The sequence below is a fragment of the Oryzias melastigma genome, linkage group LG22 (genome assembly GCF_002922805.2).
Source record: "Oryzias melastigma strain HK-1 linkage group LG22, ASM292280v2, whole genome shotgun sequence".
NCBI classification, from domain to species: Eukaryota; Metazoa; Chordata; class Actinopteri; order Beloniformes; family Adrianichthyidae; genus Oryzias; species Oryzias melastigma.
Window position 1 is genome coordinate 5320258 of NC_050533.1, and position 23119 is coordinate 5343376.

Here is a 23119-nt window from a genome sequence, read left to right on the forward strand (position 1 = left end):
GATTTAAAGATGATCAGAGTGGCTCTTTGAAGACTTTACGTATGTTTTTCAACTTTTTTACGATTAGCTCTTAATAAAAAGGCACTTTTTGCTATTTTTTCACAAGTTTTGGACTACTTTGACATATTTTTTTAAATATAGAGCTTTTAAATATGAATTTTGCTCCCTAATACACAACATTTGAGGAAAAAAAAGCAGAATTCTTCCCCAAAATTCATCATATTTATTTTGCTGACTTCCAAACTGCAGATTAACACCAAAACCTCAAAAAAGTAAAACTGCTGGCTCATTTACACACAGATTTGTAAGCCTAACATGATCACATAATAAGCTTTTTAAGAAAGTGGGTCGTGTGATCAGAGGACACGGAGGAGAAGAGTAAAAATCTCTCAGTTTCGGTTTGGTTTCAGAGCAAATTCTCGTCCAAACTTCGCTCATAATTGTGATGGAAGTGGAATACTCGCACAGAATGACAAACTGGTGTCTAATGATGGAGGTTTCCATGGAAATGCAGACATTGCAGTGACCTAAGGTTACAAGTGAAGGGCTTAAGACTCAATTTCATCCATCATGTCTGTGCTACACTGAGCTGTTAAAATGCTCTTACGGTGGTGGAGTCTGCAGAGGTGCAGCCGTCTTTAATGGTGGAAAAACAGCATCAGAATCTTCAATTGAGGCTGTTCTGCATCCATTTGCTCAACAATGTAAATCTAGTTTTTAGCACTTTTTTCTTGAGGAAAAACTGGTCTTATTTATTTTCCTTTATAGTTTGTTAGGATTCCTACTTTTCAAACATTTTTAAGGATTTTTTTTTGCCTTGACAGAAGGACTCCAGTGTTTTTTTTGTTATATTTTCTGCTAGCTGTATTTTTAAAGTATTTTTTTTTTTTGGTCCCGATTCCATCGTTGAATGATCCTTCTGCAGGAATCTAGTCTTCCTCTCCTCTCCTTTAGGATGACATCTCTCTTGTTGTGAGTTCTTGTTTGCTGTCAGTCAGCAGATGCAACAACTGCTCGCTGTCTGCAGGTTTTAGCGCTACAAGGAAAACTCATTTGATTGTCAAGACTTCTGCCGGCATTTTGCAAGTTCCAAGGTTGATTCCGAATTGCTTGCCTGATGATTTGTTGATTGGACTTCGAGTTTCTTCTAGACCTTAAATCTGTTGAATGAAATGACAACAGTTTTACGTTGTAACTCTGCATATAAAAGCAGATAAAAGTATCTTAGACAAAAAAGAAGAAAATTACAGACTTCTTTTCTGCTCAATCAATTAGAACAAGTCACAGTTTACGTCTTGATTAAAAGTTGATTGGATTGTTGATGTAAACAGTTTTTACGCAGACATTCACTGTTTTTTCACCAAGACACAACATTTTGAATTTTCAAGCAAATTGTGCATAACATGATTCCCATTTATAGAATATTCCAGAAGGAATATTTGCCAGGCATTTTTAATGTTATTTTAAAGGGCGAGTTTGTAGGATGTCCACACAAACTTCGTCAATAATTTGTGGGGGCTGAAAAAAAGTGAAAAATCCATACGATGTACCCTTATATACCCTTATGTGTTGTTTAAGTCAGGGCTTCCCCAAAATTTTTCTTGTTTTTTCTTCTCTGATTTGAGACCGGGAACAATTTGTAGGCTTGAGCAATTCTCTGTTGTTCTTTAAGAAATGTTTTACAAAGCATCTGTTTTTGATGAGTATGGATCGGTTATAGACATTTTTTTAAATTAAATGTTATTTAATTTAGTTACAATACGTATAATCGAAATAATACTAAATAAGAAAAAAACTGTTAATAAATTAAGTAGAAAACTTATATTATCTGTTCCTATTGCTAAATCAACTAAATTAAATCAAATATATCAAGGACATTATCTTTTACATAAATATTAAGGACATATAAACAAAAATAAATACATATTTACATAAACCATTGTCTACATGAACCCTCATTTAATTCTATTGACCTAAACTAGGTCCAGTGGCATTCACTATAAGTTTTTTTTTTACATATTATCTCTAATATTTGCTTAACATCTCCCCCTTAACACTTTTAAAGGCAGACATTGTTTTTGTATCTTTAACTTCCTTATCCAGTTTATTCCTCATGTTGGAACCGTATCCTGACATTGATCTCTCAAACACTTTTGTTCTGAAATTCTTCAGTGAGGTAAAAGAAAGCAAGAGAGGATTTGCGACACTATTTAATAAATTAAAATGAGCAGCTGTGCTGTTCGGAACTAATATGTAAACAAAACAAAAAAAAAACGTAAACTTTTTTTCCCTCGTTTCTTCTAAAAATAACTCGTGGAGGTCAAATCTGCAAATTGAGATTACAGATATGAAACTCCTCACCACAAACTTTACACTTTTCTCAGACAAACATGAACATTTCCACACTTTAATTTCTTGTTTAAACCTTTGTAGAAAAATAAGTCCAGTTTTATAGAAAGAAAACAAAGATCTGATCATGATCAATGATTTGTGGAGATCTGGAGAGCTGCGTGTTTCTGCACAGGAGACACCGCATGATGAGATTGATTGATAAGCCAATCAGGGCACAGAATAGGTTCGCTGTTAATAAGAAAAAAAAAGCAGTAAAGTAACTCTTAAAGAATCAGCGAGACTTAAAGAGGTGAACTGCAGTGTGGAAAGAGAACACTGTATTCTGTTCCATTTGACAGAGATTTGGAGGGTTCAGATGGGAGCACAGACTGTGAAAGTGTAGGAAAAAAGTCACATTCTATCTTGGTCTCAATCGTCTCAGTGGCTTACCGATAACTGTACAAAAACATAAAGTCAGTCATAAAATATAAACAGTAGCTGGTTGCTAAACTAAACTAAGTTAACCTGGAATCCCTGCTCTTAGACCCTCCTTCTCAGTGAGGAAAATTCCTGTATTTCTGAGTATTTTTCCTTTTAAATCGCTGTCAATTAAACTGTCACAGACAGACTCTGAATTAATGATCATTCTTTAGCTCTGCTGCACATGCACTAAACCCTCATCTGTTCCTAGTGTGTCTAGTTCAGGTTCTGGAGAAGAGAAGATGGTATCTTCACATTGACTGCAGTCAAATGAGCCGCCGTTCACATTTCTGTGGTCAAATCAGCATCACTGGATTTTTGGTGTGAGTTTCATCCAATACTTACGGTAGCAGGACTGAGAACGCTGGAAAATCTCCACCAGACTCCACGGAGCTTCTTGATGTGACCACGGAAATGTGAACGGCGGCTCATTTGACCGCAGTTGGAAAGGATCGGTGAAAGTTCGGTACTCTCAACTTCCTCATCCGAGCTGACGTCCAGCTCAAAACAAAACTAGACATTTTTGTGTAGATATACGCTAGTCTAGGGGTCGGCAACCTTTAAAAGTAAAAGAGCCATTTGGGCTTGTTTTCTACTGATCAAAACCTAGTAGGAACCGTATCTTTACCTTTTACCTTTAGTAGAGGCCAAATTAGCGAAAAATCTAGCTCATTACTCAATTACTAGCTGAACTCCAAATTAGCATAAAATTCCTCAGTAAATTAAATCAGCCAAAAATGTTAGCATGTTGCTAAAAGAAAAGCTAAACTCTAAATTAGCCTAAAAACTCAAGTAGATAACAAAGTAGCCAAAAATGTTAGCATATATTGCTAAAATATTAGCTAAACTCCAAATTAGCATCAAAAAGTAATAAGAGGCCAAATTAGCCTTTACAAAAAGCTAGCTTGTTGCTTGATTATTAGCTGAACTCCAAAATAGCTGAAAATTCCTCAGTAATTCCTCAAAAATGTTAGCATGTGGCTAAAATAGAAGCTAAGTTCTAAATTATCCCAGACACTTCAGTAGATACCAGATTAGCTAAAAACATGAGCATTTTGCTAAAATATTAGCTAAACGCCAAATTAGCATAAAATTCCTCAGAAAACTAGTCGAAAAATGTTACCCTGTTGCTACAATAGAAGCTAAACTCTAAATTAGCCTAAAAACCCCAGTAGACAAGAAACTAGCAAAAACGTTAGCATGTTGCGAAAATAGAACTCTAAATTGTTTGAAAATTACCATTCTTTATTTTTCTTCACCCTGAGAGCCACAATGGAGAGATAAAAGAGCCACAGGTTGCAGACCCCTGCGCTAGCCAGACATTGGAGACACTATAATTAGACAGAGGGGTCCTAGGCGCCGCTCACCTCCAAAAGCCACGCCCCCTCAGAGGATATTTTCAGACTGAAGCTTCAGATCAACATGAAAAATTGATTTTTAAGACATTTAGGTTGTGGGATCTGGATTAAAAACGTCATAATCATGATTAAAACACTACTTGGAACGCTTTTTAAAAAAATTAAAATAAAAATTGCCATGGGGGACTTTAAGTGTTTGCTATGACCTGTTGCTCGCAGAAAAAAAAACTGCATTCGCATTTTGCCACCACAGGCTTTCTACGATCTTGATATCTCATGTAGGCCACCTCCCATTTTTTGCTGAAAGCAGTTGAGACTATTGCCAAGGTGTGAAACGTTTCCATCAGAAAAAGTTCAGTTTTGTCTAAAACTTTCCACATTTAGGGGTTTGAAAGTGGAAGAAATGTGAAACAACTTAAAGAGAAGTTGGCAACCATAAAAATAACCCAAAATGGTGATTGAAGTCTGAATCGTTTAAGTGCATGAAACACGAGCTTTTAGTTCATGTGATAGAAAACGAGATAAAAATCTGCTGCTTCATATTCTGTGCGTATTGGTGGAGATTTCTCCCCCCCAAACGCCCGTCTAAAGGATCGCCATCCACAGGACTTTCCATTACCGGCGGGCTGAGTAATCACTTAGTGCAGGTCCGACTGGCACGCTCAGATTTTCTGATTCTCAGCAGAACACATGAGCTCATGCTGCACTTCGCCTTGATCATAAAATGCAAACAAACTATCGTTTGATCTCAGCAGCACACTCCAGCGCACATGTGCGCGCAACCCAAACATCTCCCCGCCGCCCATGTCTGATCTACTCCCAGCAGACTTCTCACCTCACTGATCAATAATTCATCAATCTAATCTGCAGTAATGTTCTCACTCAATCTTTCATGTGACATTCAGCTCAGTTTGCTTACAAAGACTTAATTCAAGGCAAAATCAGGGCAGATCAAACGAGACAATACGAGCCTGATTAAAAGCAGCCCCATTCAATCTGGAAAAGTTCCTTTTTTTAAGGGAACTGAGCCGAGCCGGGCTAAAGGGAGCCAGCAGCGACCTTCAAGAGCATCGGTTCACACACATCACAATGAGCTGAATGAAAGCCAAAAACGCAGCGAGCACGGTCGGACAAAGCGGTGCAGGACGAGCAGATGAATCTGCAGGAGCGAGGAGTTAATCCGTCTGTGCAGGAGGCCCGGTAATGTACGAAATGAGAGGAGCGAGAGAAGAAAGGTTCTGTGACTGTTCTCTGCTAATGACACTAATGAGCTCTCTGGAGTCGCGGATCTTTAAGACGCAGAAACGCGTCGCAACGGGCGAAAGGCCGACATGAGGTGAAGTAGATGTGGGGAGCGATTAATGGTGTATAACCTAATGGAGGTGAAAATCATGGCTGGGGAGTTCTAAGGAGGACAGGAGCTCACAGAGGAGCAGGGGGCGGAGCTACAAGAACAGGAAGGTCCACAAAACTTTATCTGGGTAAATGCATGATGACTTTTGACATCGTTTATCTTTTGAAATGTTTTCAAGGATACAGTCCTAAAAAAGGATTTAGCACACGTCGAGTGAAGAAATTATACTTTCAGATGAGGCCTTATGTGGGCCTCCATCATCCACACACAAAACACTAAAACAGGTAGTTTCTGACAAAAAAAGAAGGTACCAAACCAAATAGTAGAGAAAAGAATGCTTGAAAATAGTTTTAAAGACTTACTCCAAAGAAAATCATGTTTTTAACATGCTCTCAGAGCATTTTTCTCTCCAGTCTCCAATTCTGTTGCATCCACTTTTAATCAAATAGATCCGTTAACGTCTTCATTTTCCTTATCTTAGCTCCCTTAGATATTGCTCGCTAGCTTTGTTTGCTATGCTAATGCTAGCTTGGGTTTGTGAGGTCAGTGAGTTCTATTGCTAGAGACGCTACGCTAGCATGCTAAGAGTGAAGCATCACGTAAAGAGTGATGCCATATTGGATAGGGAAATAATCAATCACACATGGGTTAGCAGAGGGACGTTGAACTCCAGGCCTCGAGGGCCGACATCCTGCTGGTTTTCCAGAAACCCAGTCCTATCTGCTGCTGATCACCTGGATCAGGTGTGTTTGGACAATAAGGAGCTTCAATGGCAGATTGGTTGGAAAACATGTGGGACACATGTGGCAACGTACCGCCGCGGGACGAATGCACAAGTGGACCCCACCTCTGGCTGAAGGACACAGGCATCCACTCGACACCATGGAGACGGTTTTCTCTCGTAGAGATTCAGCATTTTGCAGACGTTTTGCCCTATCCAATATGGCGTCCAATTCAGCGTACGCAACAACTAGCGTAGCAATTCTAGCTTATATAGCTCATTGTGTGAGGTGCTACTTCTGATTTCAAAGAGAGAAGACTATTTTAGTCTAAACAAGAACTGGTCAATTGTTGGTTCTTTTTTGCACTTATTTGGTGAAAAATAACCATAAAAAGTAAGGTTGTCAGTTTTTTTTTCCTAAAAATCTGTTGATTTTTTTTGCTTCTATTACAATGATGGATTACTGTGAATTTTTAATGACACGGCTGCAACTTTTGATTTAATAAACACTTTTTTTTTTGTCTTCATTCGGTGGAAAAGGAGATTTTATTGCTTCATCTGTCCAGAAAAACCTCAAACTATCGTCTGCATTTTGCACCGGCAGCAGAAGTCCTTATCGATCTGTCACATATTTGTTTTCATGGAAACAACAAATAACCTTCCAAATTAACCGGCATTGTGTTGTTTTATTAATCAGCTATTGATCTCCTCTTAGATTCAAAACCGCAGATCTTTCTTCTTGATGGCCACAATTTCTTTGTATCAACTGCTCCTTATTTTATTGGTATCTAATGTCCACAGCTATTAAGTCTGAGAGGAAAAATTTGATTATTGACCAAATCCAAGAACCCTCCCTGCAGTTATGCCATGGATCTATTCATTCACATTAAACACCCTAGAAGTTAATATAAAAGGAATTTATATACAAATAAAGTAAATATGATCATTTTCCTGCTATTTTTTTCTTAGCTGAGCTTGTTAAAGCAAGAATGTTTAATCCCTAAACATGACTGAACTTTATAAAAAGAGAATTTATGCATTAAAAGGGGATTCTTTAATCAAACTTAAAAAGTAGAACAATTGGTACGAGCTTCAAAGTAATTCATAAATAATTACTTTTTATAACTTTTGTAATTTCTCACAAAAATAAGGATCAAAGTTAAAAGTTGGTTAAAAGTTAAAAAAATGTTCAAAGATCCAGACTCAATCTGTGGAGCCATCCGGACAGAAGACGATGTGGATTTCTCCCCATCGTTCTGGGATGTAGGGTTTAACAGACTGAAGTCTTTTTATTATAAATCAACTATTTGAGGTAAATCTTGCAGGAACATAAAGGTTCTGCCTTCAAAAGATTTTTATGGATATTTACACTTTAGAAATTAAATCACAAACTATGAGAAAAAGGATTTCCAAAATTCCAAAAACCATAGAACAGTTCTTAAATTTATTTAAGAACTTATTTTAATTTTATTAATTATACCTTTAGAAAAACGTTTTCCAAATTATAACCTTTTTTGTCAGCTTTACAGAAGACTGTCACTGTGTAGGCTACAACTTATAAAACTTAAAGAAAATGGGAATTAGAATCCAGTACAATCATTGAAAATAATCAGATCAATTGTGTAAAAATGGAGAGAATTCCATTGGAAATACAAAGGAGATAATACATTGCTGATTTTACTCGGAATACTAATGACATTTTCAAAAAGAAATAATAAATTTTTTTTATTTAACCCTTATTTTTTATTTCAGCCAGACAGATTAAAAATGGGATTCTTATTGGAAACTACTGTATAAGCAATTAGATATTCAAACTGTATTAGCTGTAGCCAGAAAAATAATTAGATTAAATTAAACAAAAAATTGTTGATGTCATGGAAAAAAAGGACTGTAATTTTCATATGTAGAAAAGCAAAGTGCTGGAAGAGACAAACATATGTAATCCCTCAAATTAGCATTTGGTGTGTACCAAATGCTAACTTGTACACACAAAATGTTAACTTATCCTTGCAAGATGCTAACTTGTCCTCATAAAATGCTAACTTTTGCACACAAAATGTTAACTTATCCTCGCAAGATGCTAACTTGTCCTCATAAAATGCTAACTTTTGCATACAAAATGCTAACTTTTGCACACAAAATGTTAACTTATCCTCGCAAGATGCTAACTTTTCCTCGTAAAATGCTAACTTTTGCATACATAATGCTAACGTACCCTCGCAAGATGCTAACTTATCCTCGTAAAATGCTAACTTTTGCATGCAAAATTGCTAACTTATCCTCGCAAGATGCTAACTTGTCCTCGTAAAATGCTAACTTTTGCATACAAAGGGATAACTTGTACATTCAAAATGCTAATGCTAACTTTCAAATACAAAACGCAAATGCTAACTTGTGCACGCAAAATGGTAACTTACCCTCGCAAGATGCTAACTTGTCCTCGTAAAATGCTAACTTTTGCATACAAAAGGCTAACTTGTACATTTAAAATGCTAATGCTAACTTTCAAATACAAAAAGCTGATGCTAACTTGTGCATATAAAATGCTAACTTGTGCATTCAAAATGCTAATGTGTGCATGCAAGATACTAACTGATCCTCGCAAGATGCTAACTTGTGCAGGTGAAATACTAATTTGTACGAGCAAAATGCTAAGTTGTGCATACAAAATGCTCATTAGTGGCCATAAAAATAGTAATTCGCATGGAATGCTAATTTGTTAGCACAATATAGTGACATGTGTGCAAAAAATGCTTATTTGTGGCCACAAAAAAGCAATTTCTGCTCACAAAATACTAATTTTTGATTTCAAAAATGTATTTTTTCAGTGTCATAGAGAATGCAGGTTTTTGATCAGCGGTGGAGTAGAGTGAAGGATTACTTGAAGATTTAAATGGAAGGCTGCTTGCTTTGTATTTCGATATGCACATAAATACACATAATATTTAAGTATTTGATAAGTAAACTACGTGGGAACAACGTATTTTTTATATTCTTCTAAAATGAAGAATGGAAGATAATGAAAGAATTGACGATACATGTATGACCTTTGAATGTTTTTGATGATGTCATTCATATGGTAGATCCTCCTCCTAATAATATTTTTTAATCATTTCTGATTATCGGCTTTTCATAACTGACCTTTCCCTATAATTACCCTCATATTAAAGCATCTTCGGGAGATAACCATGAATTATTGGAGAAGTTCGGCTCACTTGGTTGTTTGTTCCGTCTTGACTCTGCAGTTTTGTGTCCGTTAAGTGTTACTGTGTTTGCATTGTTCAGACTGACCCACTTCACCAGCGAAGGAGGCACGGCTGCACTCAGAAGAAGGTGAAAACGTGCGCTGCTTCGACTTGAAACTCTCTGCGAGAGGAAATCAGCGAGGGTGTTTGAAGTGCGTTTGATCAAACAGACAGTATGCAGCTCCACCAGCGGATGCCACAGCCCATACTCCTCACTGCAGCCGGAGACAGCCGTACACACCTCCTGTCAATTTTCTCTCACATTCACCACTTCTTCCGCTCTTCATCCACGTCTCACTTTCACTCCACCGCCTTTACCTTTCTGATTGATTGTTCCCTTCTCTTCTATGAATCTCAGGTTCTGGTTCACATTCTGACAAAGATAATCCAGAACTTTTGAAGGATTGACGCCACATCGAGCTTCGCGTCGCTCGCTTGTGTCCGAACATCCAACGGCGTGGAGCCGCACCTTCTGGTGCAACCTCAGTGAAATATGTCAACAGAAAGCTGGGCAAAGAACAGGGCCTTCCTGCAGCCGTTCAGTGATACAACAAGAAAACAGGTGATGAGGAGGGAGAAACAGAGCGAATGGAAGTCCGGCAGTTGGCCAGAACCACGTAAGAGGCGCAGAAAATTCCCCAGCCTTTGATTAGGCTCTTCAAACTGCTGTAAGTATCTTTTATTTTTCTACTGAAGCCAACACACTTACACGCTCCGAGGCTGCACCTGAACACCCACATGAAATGCTCAAAGAAGTCCACACACACACTCTCAGAATATGAAAAAGGGTGGACACAATAGACGAAATGAGCAATCTCCCTCTCATTTGCGTCCCAACAGCCCGGCGGGGCGGCGTTGGGGCTAATGCCTCAAAGAATGAATCTCATCAGCAGAAAATCTCCCCATTTTCTATTCCAAATGGAAGAAAAGAAGCTAAGAGAAAAAAAAAAACTAATAATTTTCTCATTTTATTTTCCACGGAGAGGTAACAGAGGGGAGGGATCTTAATGGACTGCTCTGATTCTCTGCTCATGAACCACCTCAAGAGGTAGGGTGACTCATCATGCCCCTTTCTTCTTTGTCATCATTGTCTTCAAACTATTCTATCCTTGACATAATTATGTTCATTTTCCTGGTACAAATCACGCACTTATCAATCTTATCATTAGCGATCATTACTCCCATCAGTCTTCTAATCACTCTGGTGAAACTGCTACGATTCGTCAATATCACGTCTGTCAGTGGTACTAATCAATTAGGTTATATTCTCATCTTTTTTCACATTACATCTATAATTATGCTTTATCTGCACTCAGTATTTTAATGGTTTTTTGCACTCTTATCCAAATATGGGATCAGATACAACAAGTATCTGTGATAAAACGTGGCTTTGGAGCGTCAGGTTGCCAAACTCTGGGTTGCAATGACCTGCAGAGCGTTTATTAACACTGCATAGAAAAAAAAAATAAATAAAAAAAAAAACAGGGGTCAGCAACCTTTAACAGTAAAAGAGCCATTTGGGCCCATTTTCAAAATGAATTATGTCTATTTCTTGGCATGGACAAAAGAAAAAATATTAAAAAAAAACTACTATCTCTCAAAAGATGTTCTGTGGATCATCTCAGTGCAGCTCTGAACAGCTAGTAACCAATGTTGTGCAGCATAAGATAAAATGTGCTTTTAACTCATAAAAGATCAAAGTTTTTACCAAAATGTTGTTTTTCATACAAAATCTGTTCATTCTGGAGGTAGTGATGAGCAAACAAGACGTCTTTAGGTCAACAGGATGTAAAAACCTACATAGTTTATGATCCATGTGCACCTCAGACATCAATTTATAGATTTAACTCGTCTAAACTAAATAAATGCTAATTAGGTAATCCGTACTTTAAAAAAAATGCCATTTTGGTTCTTTTTTCCTCTTTGTCCTCAGCAGTCTTATACTGCTGGGTTTTGTTATTTTAGTTTGGGGTTTGGTAGTCTTAGTTTGCTGGCTTTGTTTATTTGTTTTCTTTAGGTAGTTTTTGTTAGCGTTTGACTCAGACCGTCAACACGGGTCAGCAGTCTCCATGACTTATTTTGTGTTTGTCCAAAGAGCCACCATGGAGAGATAAAAGGTTGCAGACCCCTGTAGTAGTACAATGGTTTGGAGTCACATTTAGCTTCAAGACCTACAAATAACCATCAGCTCATGACTTGAAGAGCACTTGGATTCTACAGTAGAACATCGTTCAAACACAAAAGGAAGAATGTGAAGCCTGGTGAGATGTGATCACTTATTGGCAAAAAAAAAGAAAAGACCAAAACTGATGGATTAAAAAAATGGAAATACTTGATGACATTTTTGGGGGTAAATTGATTTTCCTCCTTGTTTCCACATCTCGGAATTATCATCATTGAAACAAATGATGATAATCACCTTCATAAGTCTCATTTCTGCAATCATCTCTCTCAGCCGTCATCGTGTCTAAATCATTAGCTGAACAACAACGTATTAATTTATTTAAATTCTTATGAAGAAACTTTTTGAAAAGTTCACACATAAGTGACATTTCATGAAAGTCATCAAGTTTGTGTTTAAGAAAACTGTTTATAATAATGAATTTTCTCCATGGTAACCGCATCCTTTCATTCTTCTTATCTCCTCCTCAAACACGCCCATCATCGTCTGCGTTAATATAATCAACATCAAATGAAAACATCAACTCCAGCCATCATCTTCATCACAGCCTCAATTTTCTTCATTATAGTTTTAATCACTACCATTATGTTTCCCGCCGTTTTCATTACCCTCATCTTCCTCGTGAACCTCTCCAGCAGCATCGTGGTGATCACTGCTGATTTCTTTTATGTAAATACACCCCCCAAAGGAAAAAAGAAAAAATTAATAAAATAAAAAAGGATTTGGTTGGGCCAAATGTGAGGAAGACAATTCTAAAAGCAGAAAAAGGAGTAAAAAAACAAACAAACAAACAAAGCATTGAGGTTGTGGCCCGAAAAATAATTAGATTCAACTGAAAAAATAAAAAAATTAAGTTGATGTTATGGGAAAAAATGGATGCTTCTCTTAATTTGAAAATGACAGAGCCCTAAACATGACATTAAAAAAAAAGACACAATATTTAAACTTGTGCATTTAAAATGCTAACTTATGTGCTCGAAACCCAACTGGAAGGGGGCCTGGTGGCAGAAAAGATGGCGACTGAAAATCATTCGCCAAAAGAAAGTCCAAGACCGGATAATCATTAGTGGCTAAAGATTTTCAGCCACCATCTTGTCTGCCACCAGGTGCTCTTAAACAAAAAAATAAAAAAAATAGCAATTTGTGAGCACAGAATACTAACTAAAATCCACAAAATAATAACTTCAGTTTACAAAATGCAAACTTACGCAAACAAGATTCTAACTTGTCCTCTTAAAATGCTAACTTGTATGTACAAAATGCTAAGTTGTGCTTGCAAAATGCTAACTTGTTCATAGAAAATGCTAACTTGTTTACACAAAATGCTAAGTTGTGTGTACAACATGCAAAGTTGTGCAGGCAAAATGATAATTTCTGAAGGTAAAATGCTAACCTTTTATCTTAAAATGCTAATTTGTGCAACCAAAACACGAACTTGTGTGTACAAAATGCTAATTTGTGCATCCTAAATGGTAGCTTGTGCATCCAAAATGCTAACTTTTGCGTACAAAATGCCAACTTATGTATCCAAAACGCTAACTTCCAAAACGCTAACTTGTTAATTTAAAATGCTAACTAGTGCGTACAAAATGCTAATTTGTGCAAGCAAAATGCTAGATTCTGTTGGCATAATGCTAGCTTGTCCTCTTAAAATGCTAACGTGTTTTTACAATGCTAAGTTGTGCGTCCCAAATGCTAACTTGTGCTCTTACAATGCTAACTTGTGCATACATAATGCTAACTTGTGCTCTTACAATGCTAAGTTGTGCATACAAAATGCCAACTTGTGCAAGCAAAATGCTAAATTCTGTAGGCAGAATGCTACCTTGTCCTATTAAAATACCAACTTGTGCTCTTAAAATACTAACTTGTGCGTCTAAAATGCTCACTTGTGCAACCAAAACGCTAACTTGTGCGTCCAAGATGCTAGCTTGTGCTCTTACAATGCAAAGTTGTGCATACAAAATGCTAACTTTTGCTCTTAAAATGCTAACTTGTGCGTCCAAAATGCTAACTGGTGCATTTAAAATCCTGACTTGTGCGTACAAAATGCTAACTTGTGCATCTAAAATGCTAACTTGTGCATACAAAATGCTAACTTTTGCAACCAAAACGCTAACTTGTGCGTCCAAAATGCTAACTGGTGAATCCAAAGTGCTAACTTGTGTGTACAAAATGCAAAATGTTAACTTTTGCAAACAAAATGAGAACTTGTGCATCCAAAATGCAAATTTGTGCATCCAAAATGCTAACTTGTGCACTTTAAATGCTAACTTGTGCACTTTAAATGCTAACTTGTGCACTTTAAATGCTAACTTGTGCACTTAAAATGCTAATTTATGCAAACAAAATGCTCATTTCTGCAGGCAAAATATTAACTTGTCCTCTTAAAATCCTAACTTATTTATACAAAATGCTATATTGTGCATACAAAATGCAAGAAAAAGGAGAAAAAAAAACTAATAAACAAGACGAGGTGTTGAGGAAGTAGAAATAGCTGCTCCTGTGTGAGTTTGAGTTATTGCAGGCGTGTTAGCGTGAAGTAAACTTTTAATTTATGTGTTTACTGCGATGGAGCTGGAAGGGGAGACGGATGTCCTGCCTAGAAGGACCCGCGGTGACAGACGTTGTCATTAACTTCTCCTCGTCCGTATGTTCATCATCACCAGAGCCATCAGCTTCACCTTCATCATATCAAAAGGATCAATGCCACCACCACCTGTCGTGCTCCTCCTCTGGAGGCACATCCGATTAGTGGCTGGTTTTCTCATATACAGCCTTCAGGAGTCTCGCTTTGCATTAGCTCAGGATTAGACCTGAGGTGAGGATTATTTAGCTGCTGGCCAGAAGGAATATTGCCTTTGTGAAGAAAAAAGGCTCTGATCCTGACGCTGGCATGTAGACGGACACCTCAGAGAATAGTTAGCAGCTCCTGTCGCTGAATTAAGCAGCAGCAAAATCATGCAAGTGTTGCAACATCTGTTAGTTTGGCTTTATGGGGTCCTATTAGCATACAGTCAAATGAGGGGGTTTGTTTATGGAGCCCCCCATTCTGGATGAAGCGCAGGCAGTGGGGCGTCCAGAACCGGCTGGACCCCCCTCTGATGGATTACAATGCAAATGATTCCCTCTCCGTCTTTTGTTTGACTTTTCCGCTCGTGCGAGAGTCTGCTGGGGATGTTTTTGGATGCAGATGAAAAAGTGGTCGAGCAGGTGCCCACGCTCCCAGGAACTCGGGCCAACTACTCTGTGATGGTCTCTGCCGGCCGGCGAGGACAAACCCGCCCGCTGTGCATGAATACACATGCAGACGGGGGCCAAATTGTTTTCTGGGGGGAAAAGTTTAGGAAAATCAAAGCGGTTGTTGACATTAAAGTAGTTGGGGTCAGCTTGTGAAGTCTGGTGTCGCTTGCAAAGATGCAAAGTGGAAAACAGGGTAGGGGGGTGTTTTAAATGTCAGTGGTGTCGCTCACTGAGAAGCAGCTTCAGATTTGGTTTTCCTCCACTCACCTGCTGAGACCGCCCAGCCTGGATTACTGCTGCTCTCTCTGCAGACTTGAATGTGTTGGTTCTTCTTCCTTTTTGTCTTTGTCCTCGTCTCTGCAGTAAACCACCACCTCCAAGTTTACTTTGTGACCATTTTTGAGGTTTTTTTTCCCACACAAACATTTCAGGATTCAGCTGTCAATCATCACAGCTGTTTCTGCTTCAGCTGATTGTGCAAAAACTGATTCTAAGATTTTTGTTTTGTCACTAAGCCAATTTTTTTAACGCAATCCTTGACTGTTTTCTTTTATTTTTTTCCACCTGGAACTTCTATCTTTCTTTATTGTGGAAAGGGAAATAAAAAAAAATGTAAACAAAGTTAAAAAAGTGTTTGAATAAGAAAATGTCAAAATTTACCAAAACTTTAAGTTTAGGATTAGTTAAATTTAACCTCAGACCAATAAACTTTCATTGAGCTAATAAAAAAAAAAAAATGTCTGAAATTAATGTTTTAAACCAGGTCTGCAACCTTCTTCACTAAAAGAATCATTTGGTCCAGGTTCTTACTGACCGAAACTCAGAAAAAAACTCCAAAGTTTCTCCTCATTTTTAGAAAAAACACACTTTATTTATGTTTTTGAGAATATTAAGACATTTATCTATAAAATATAGCTTTGGAATGTTCTCTACAATTGAGTTTTTCTGTATATAACAAATGTGCATTCTTTCCCTTTTGACAATAGCACATTCAAGTTCCTTTCAAAATAAAATACATCCTGTGTTTAACCCTTGTGCTCTCTCATGGGGTCCCGATGACATTAATTTTAATGTAAACTTGCCAAAGATAGTTCAAGGGTTAAAGGATTAAGACAGTTATAAGATGCACAAGCCCTCTCAGAAAAATGTTGCTTGTCCATTGATTATTTAGGACTACACACATAAATATCCACAAAATAAAAAGAAAATTTGCTCAGTGACTTTTTTTTTTTCTTTTGCTTTGAGCAAAAACTCCTCAAAAACAAAGCACGGCAGTGGAAGGGTCATGATTTGGGCTTGCTTTGCAACCACTTTTTTCTTTCAGACTGAAAAAAATATAAATATTTACATTTTTAGACGAGCTTTCAGAACTGAAATCAGTAGAACTCAAACAGGTCTATGGCTGAAAACTGGACAGATTTGAAGTCATACAGTTACTAATAATTAAATTGACTTAATTAATTTATTTGAGTTCTGCGTGAATCTAAAATCTTTACGTAACACTTTGTAAAACTGCAGTCATATAAAACTGACTTGGTAGGATTTTTACTGATTAAAAGTGGGTCAAATGATCTCATTCCAAGATATTTTGCTGAAACTCTAGACTCTGAAATGTATCTGTAATTCTCCGACGCTGTGGGTTATTTGATTTTTTTAAAACACTAAAAACTTGACTTTTGAACATTTTCAGGAATTTGTTTCATCTTCTCCCTGGAAAATCTGCGCAGGAGTGTTTGTGGAATTATCCGCCTCCAGCTGATTTAAAAATAAAAAAGAGGGTTGTGGGGAATTTAATCAGGATTTCTGCCAAACAAGTGGGAGAAAAAACCCTTTTCTGCTCAGTCAAACAATCAGCCCATCCAGCTGAGACCTGAGGATCGGTATTAGAGAGGAGCAGAACCAGGGATGGAGCGGGAATGACAATGCCTGTTGCTCGCAACTTATCAGCTGCAGCCTGGAATCTTTCATATTCCGGGCCGGTATCCCCTCCATCGTTCTTTCATCCCGCCTGCTGGCCTGTCGCCTCTAAAGACCCACGCCGCTCTGCCTCTTTGTCTCCAGGCTGGCTTCATTCTCTCTTCATTCAAACAACAACTCCCGGGATCTCCTCGGGTTGTTTTGGAGCCCTTACATCATCATCATCATCATCATCATCGCTGCTACAGTCATTATCATCACCAAACCTCATTAGGCGGAAGACGGCAACAGAAGCGGCGGCACACAATCCTCGCTCAACCTGCTGCACGGCGTGAACAATCAAACGTGGGGAGAAGTTAACTAAACGCTTCATATTGCATTACTAATTCCACTCCATGCTGCCGACGTGCTAAACAGATCATTCCACTCCTGTGGGCAGATCAAATGATATTTTCCAGCAGGCACTTTCGGGGCACGGAGGAAAATGTGGAGGCAAAGGAGCGATCTGTGAGAAATGCATCAGATTTCATTTGCCCCGGAGGTCAAAGATTTTTTGGCAAGTTGACTACGAGAAAAAAAAGAGACACAGATTCTCATTCTGAGCTATGATCTTGATGAATAATTTCTGTTTTGACATTGAAAAGATGGCACAGCCACAAAGACAAACCAGCAGAGTGAAACATTCAAATCTGGTTGGTGCGAGTCTGAGCATCACCAAAGGATGAAGGTCATCCTCCTCTCCGTCGTCGGAAAGGAGTTTTCCAAACTTTCAGTCGACATCGGCGAACACAGGAAGGAAGTTAGGTAAACAAACTTCATCAGACATGATCATTAACTACATTAAAGTATAATTTGGAGTAGGACAGCTTCTCGGCTGACGGATCAGCACAGCAGCAGGAGCTCTGATGTAATTACTGGCTTGCTGTTAAGTAAGACAGCCTGCATGCCGAGGACAGCTCAGGTTCCCCACACGGATTCATCCATCTTTAAATGACTGAAAATGTAAAAAAAAAAAATCTTTTTCCGTAAAGTCATGACTCAATAATATTTCCGTTTGCATCAGGCCTAAACACATTTCTCATTTTTGTTTTGAGGAAAAGAAGAAATCTTTTTTTAGGTTCTTTAAATTTGGGGAGAATTCAGGCTTATTTCTGGGATCCGATTATTAACTATAATTAATAGTCAATTAGTCGTTTTTTTTCCCTCAAAACTACAGTGAGCACTTTCTAATGCTGCTATTGTCTTTGACACACATGGTGCTAATCCGGGTCAGTAGTGATGTTACAGGAAGACTCAAGTACCATAACGACATGCTAGCGGAGCTTAAAAGTGGAAAACACACAAAAAAATAAAATAAAAGACAAAAGTGTTCAATGCAAGGCAGAACTTGTGTTCAGTAGCACTACAGCGATGCATGAACACCTGAAGAGGAAGCACGTTGTGACTGAGAAGGATAACACCGAGGACGGATCATGTTAGCTAAGCTAACATTAGCGCAATCTCACTGGCTAAATGTTTTCTGTGCATCCCTGCAACCATAGGCTTTGTCCGAATTCCCCCCCTAACCCCTAACTACTAAAAAATGATATAGTGCGCTGGATTTTAAAGGTAATTCGAACACCATGCTCACTACATTTCTTTAGTTTGTCTAAAGACCGGATATGAGGTCACGATTTCATGAAAATCAAATAAAAACAAACCTTTTTACATATATTTATGACTCCACTGTGTTCTGATGGTGAAAATGTGATTGGTTTATTGAAATTTCACATTTAAAAACGTTTTTTTTTTGTTCAAAATTGTTCAACCGCAATGCATTGTGGTCTATATTCGCTAATCTAGTGACCATCAGTGCACGCTAGTTTTTCACAAAGACTTCTGGGAAATTTCGAGTGCACTCGATTTTGGAATTAGTAGATTCAGACAGCCCTGCTCTCAGAGGACATCACGTCTTTCTGCATGACAAGTAGAAATGCTAACTTTTTCCAAAACAAACTAGACAAAGAAATGAACCGTGGTGCAAACCAAAAAGCGCAGTGTGAAAGTGGTTTTAATCTGAAAGTTCTAAACTTTTCTGAAAACTAAAAACTTGTTTCTGAAAATTCTGAGTTAAAAACGTTCTATAAAAATTTCCATCTTTTAGGTAAAGTAAAGGGTTTTGTGGGGAGAAAAATAAAAAAAAAGAAAATATTTTGACTTTATTATCTTGATGGTAAGTTAACCCAAGCAAGAACTTTCAGTAAAAGTCTATTCAAATGTTTTTTTTTTTAAGATTTTGCCTTCAAAACTCTCACTTTCAAGCACGTTTTTAAGTCTGTTTTTGGGCTCTACAGGTTTGAATGCGACTTGGAAATTAAACCAGCTGAACTTTGACCAATCAGGGACTCAGATTTGGTGGTCTTTCACATATCAACATAGAGCTAAGATTTATGAGATTTGCATCGCTTTACTGTAAAAGTCTGATGGTGCATCAGACTTTTACAGTAAAGACTTTTGAAGTTCTGAAAATGTTTTCATATCCCTAAAAAGTTCTGATGTGGGAGATTTTATTATTTCTTTTTGAGAAAAAAGTCAAATTCAAAGGAAAATGTGTTGTAATAAATTCATCAGGATGCTTGGAAAAAGATTTTTTAATTTGACAAAGGATTCTGATGCAATCATGTCAGATTTATGTAATCATGATATGAATCGTTGCTCATAAATCTGCTTTAATTTACTGGAATCAAATGCTTAAAAGTAATAACTACACTGGTTAAATGATTAAACATTCTTGTTGCCATGGTGCATTCCCTCCAACTCCAATACAGATGACCTCTTCCTGCCAGTCACTGCTGGATGTGACTCAGATCTTCAGACTATCATCAGGTTATGTAAGCGCGTCTCCTCTGTGGAGCTGGGAGAAATCATCTGCAGGATAGTTACCTCAACTTTAATTAGTCTGAGGATCCTTTCAGCCTGAGCTGAGCGCCCGCATTGACCTGGTGTGTCTCAAACATAAACCGATGAGCGGTAGGCTGGTGCACTGAAAACGGGTCGTACAGCCAGAACGGCTGAGCCCGGAACAGAAAAGCCGCAACCCCAAACGCCAGGAGAGGAGGAAGGTGCAGCGGGGGGGAAGTCGTGATACAAGACAGAGGAGATCAGAGAGAGCGAGATGAAAGCTGGATAGGGAGACACAAAGAAAGATGGAGGGGAAGAGAGGATTTAACCCCGGGCCGCTTTAAGTCTGGCAAACTGACAGTAACTGAGCAGGGGAGGATGGGAGTTTACATGTAAATTACAGGCGTGTGTGTGGCTGCAGAGATGCTGCACATATCACGACAAACACACAGCAACTGCGTGGGTCTATGTGCAGAAACTCTTCATGTGTGTAGCACGTGCATGTGAGCGTGCACGTGTGTCTCCAAGGAGATAGATTTGGTCCCGAGGAAGGAGAGGAGAGCGTCGACAATCCTCGGCTCTTCCCACTGACACGGAGTTCCTCAAAGAAGCAGGGATGAAGGAGGAGAGGGGGAACAAAGACGGAAAGGGGAAGAAAGTCTTTTGAAGGATAAACCGTGGGATTAGATAAGGTCGATCCTTCTGGACGGTTGTGTGTCTGCAAGTGTGCATAGAGGAGAGCCCGTTGCACTGAGCACATTAGCTTCTCGGGGTGAACAAAGCCTCTCACCTGTGAGCTTGAGTCGGCGGGCGGGGAGCCAGAGGGGGCTCTGTGTTTCCATCTGCAAACTTGTGTGCAGAATTCAATAAAAAACAAGGTTCAGTTTGCACATAGAGGTGTCCCACAAATACCTCGGTATGGAGGGATGTTTGTGCCACCATTTTGCAAAAAAGTCGCTGTAATAAGATATTTTTTTTAAATTGCAAACAAATTGTGAAGTGTTAAGATTAAAAATCAATAATTTGAAAATTAAAATATTTAATTGCAATAACTTTTTTTGCTTTACAAAATATTTTTGTTTCGCTATTTTTTTTGCTTTTGAAAAATATTTTTGCATTTTTGCAAAATGTTTTTTGATTTTGCAAAAATATTTTTGACATTACAAAGCTATTTTTTGCTTATAAAAAATATTTTTGCATTTGCAAAATGTTTTTTGATTTTGGAAAATATTTTTGAAATTACAAAGCTATTTTTTGCATTTGCAAACTTATTTTTTTGCTTTCAAAAATATTTTTGCTTTGTAAATGTTTTAGCTATCAAAACATAATTTTGCGTTTGCAAACTTCATTTGCTTTCAAAAAAATATATGTTTGCATTTGCAAACTCCTTTAATTGCTTTCAAAAAATATTTTTGCATTTGCAAAATGTTTTTTGATTTTGCTAAATATTTTTGAAATTACAAAGCTATTTTTTTGCTTATGAAAAAAAATTAGCATTTGCAAACTTATTTTTTTGCTTTCAAAAATATTTTTGCTTTGCACACTTTAACTATCAAAACATAATTTTGCGTTTGCAAACTTTATTCGCTTTCAAAAAATATTTTTGCATTTGCAAAATATTTTTTTTACTTTCAAAACATTTTGGTTTCAAAAAAATATATTTTTGCATTTGCAAAATGTTTTTTGATTTTGCAAAATATTTTTGAAATTACAAAGCTATTTTTTTGCTTATGAAAAATATTTTTTTGCATTTGCAAACTTCTTCTTTTTTGCTTTCAAAATTATTTTTGCTTTGCACACTTTTTTGTTTTCAAAAAATAATTTTGCGTTTGCAAACTTTATTTGCTTTCAACAAATATTTTTGCATTCACAAAATCTTTTTTTTTTACTTTCAAGAAATTTTGCTTTCAAAAAAATAATTTTTTTGCTTTTGCAAACTTATTTTTTTTTTGCTTTTTAAACTTTTCTTTTGCTTTCAAAAATATTTTTGCGTTGCAAACTTTATTTGCATTCAAAAAATAATAAATGAGGCTTTTAAAAACATTTGTACTGCAAAAATATTTTTTGAATGCAAAAATAAGATTTTTAAAAGCGAATATTAAATGTTTTCATCAGCAAATTATTTAGTTTTATTCCTAACATTTTATATTTTGTTTGCAATTTAAAAATGTTTTCTCTCAAAATCTGCTTTTGGTTGCAACATAATGGCACAAAAACCCCTCCATACCTCAGAACTCTAAATGGAAACCAGGGCCCGTGCAACCTTGTATTTAACAGCCGGTCATTGGTGTGACCTAAATCTTGCCTGCATGTGTGTGTTCCACATTTACTCTGACTGCATGTGGGCACAAATCCCTTCATGTGAGATTTCCAGATCTAATGTTGCAGCATTGTTGTGATAATGCTGTGTTAATAGTGTTACGCTACTTTGTTACTGTGCAGCTCGGCGTATCTCATCACAACAGGAGGACTCGCCGCACAGGAGTGTGTGCGTGCGCGCGTGGGTGCGCCGCTCCCCTCCGTGACCGAAAGTGGCCGGAGCTGTTTGAATTGGATTATCAAATGCATTTTCTATTATCCAGCCAGACCCTGAAAGAGATGGAACCGCTGAGAGGCCCCAAATAAAAGGTTCCCCCCTAAAAATGTAGCCCACCTCCAAGTTACAGCTAATGAGTTTTGGTTGTTTTTTCATTTGGGATCCAGGTGACCGACGCATCGACAGCACCGTGTCTTTAGAAAGTTTGAAGCATTTCAAAGAATTTGATAACAGTAAATGCGGGGAAAGCACTCAGGAGGAAAGTAGGTCAAGAAGGATTGAATTAAACAGAAAAGAGGACTGAAAGAAATGAAAAAAAAACATCAGCAGAAGGAAAAAAAACATAACATGGACCTCCAAAAATGAAGCAGCAGTGGCTTCTGTGTAGCTTCTTCTTTTATAAGGACTTTCAGTAAATTTGTCATCTTTGGTCTGAATCTCTAACTGGGAATGAAACTCAATTTAAAGCTCAGAAAAAAGGTCACTTCCAGGTTCACGATGACCTGCAGACGGAGACGGAGACGCTTTCTGAAGATTATACCCGAGTAAGACTGAGATTACTTTGAAGATAAGGGTAAGATACCTTAACAAGCTTTATTAACACTTTAACAAACATTATTAAAGTGTTTACAAGGTGTTAATAAGACATTTATTAGCACAATAAGCCGAATTAGGTATAAAAGTATAAATAGTATAAATCTTTTTTTTTTAGTTAAGCCAGGAGCGACTTTTTTTTTTTACATAAATAGGCTCATATATTTGTTATTTTTCCAGTAAACACTTTAGCCTCTAACAACCACTAGAGGGCGCTGCATCTGAAGTACTTTCTACTGACAGCAGCAGAAGAAGTGACAAACATGGAAGAGAATCTG

General features: G+C 37.5%; 1 protein-coding gene and 1 long non-coding RNA gene across 3 annotated transcripts in view; both read right to left on the bottom strand.

The window, feature by feature from the left end:
- efna2a (ephrin-A2a) overlaps positions 1–23119 on the bottom strand; it is a 136055-nt gene that overhangs the window by 107151 nt on the left and 5785 nt on the right. The window lies entirely within an intron of this gene.
- LOC118597986 lies at positions 892–18424 on the bottom strand. The gene is made up of 2 exons (XR_004947018.1): positions 15182–18424; positions 892–1160 (listed from the first exon to the last, which is right to left on the bottom strand). It is a non-coding gene; the product is annotated as an uncharacterized LOC118597986 (long non-coding RNA).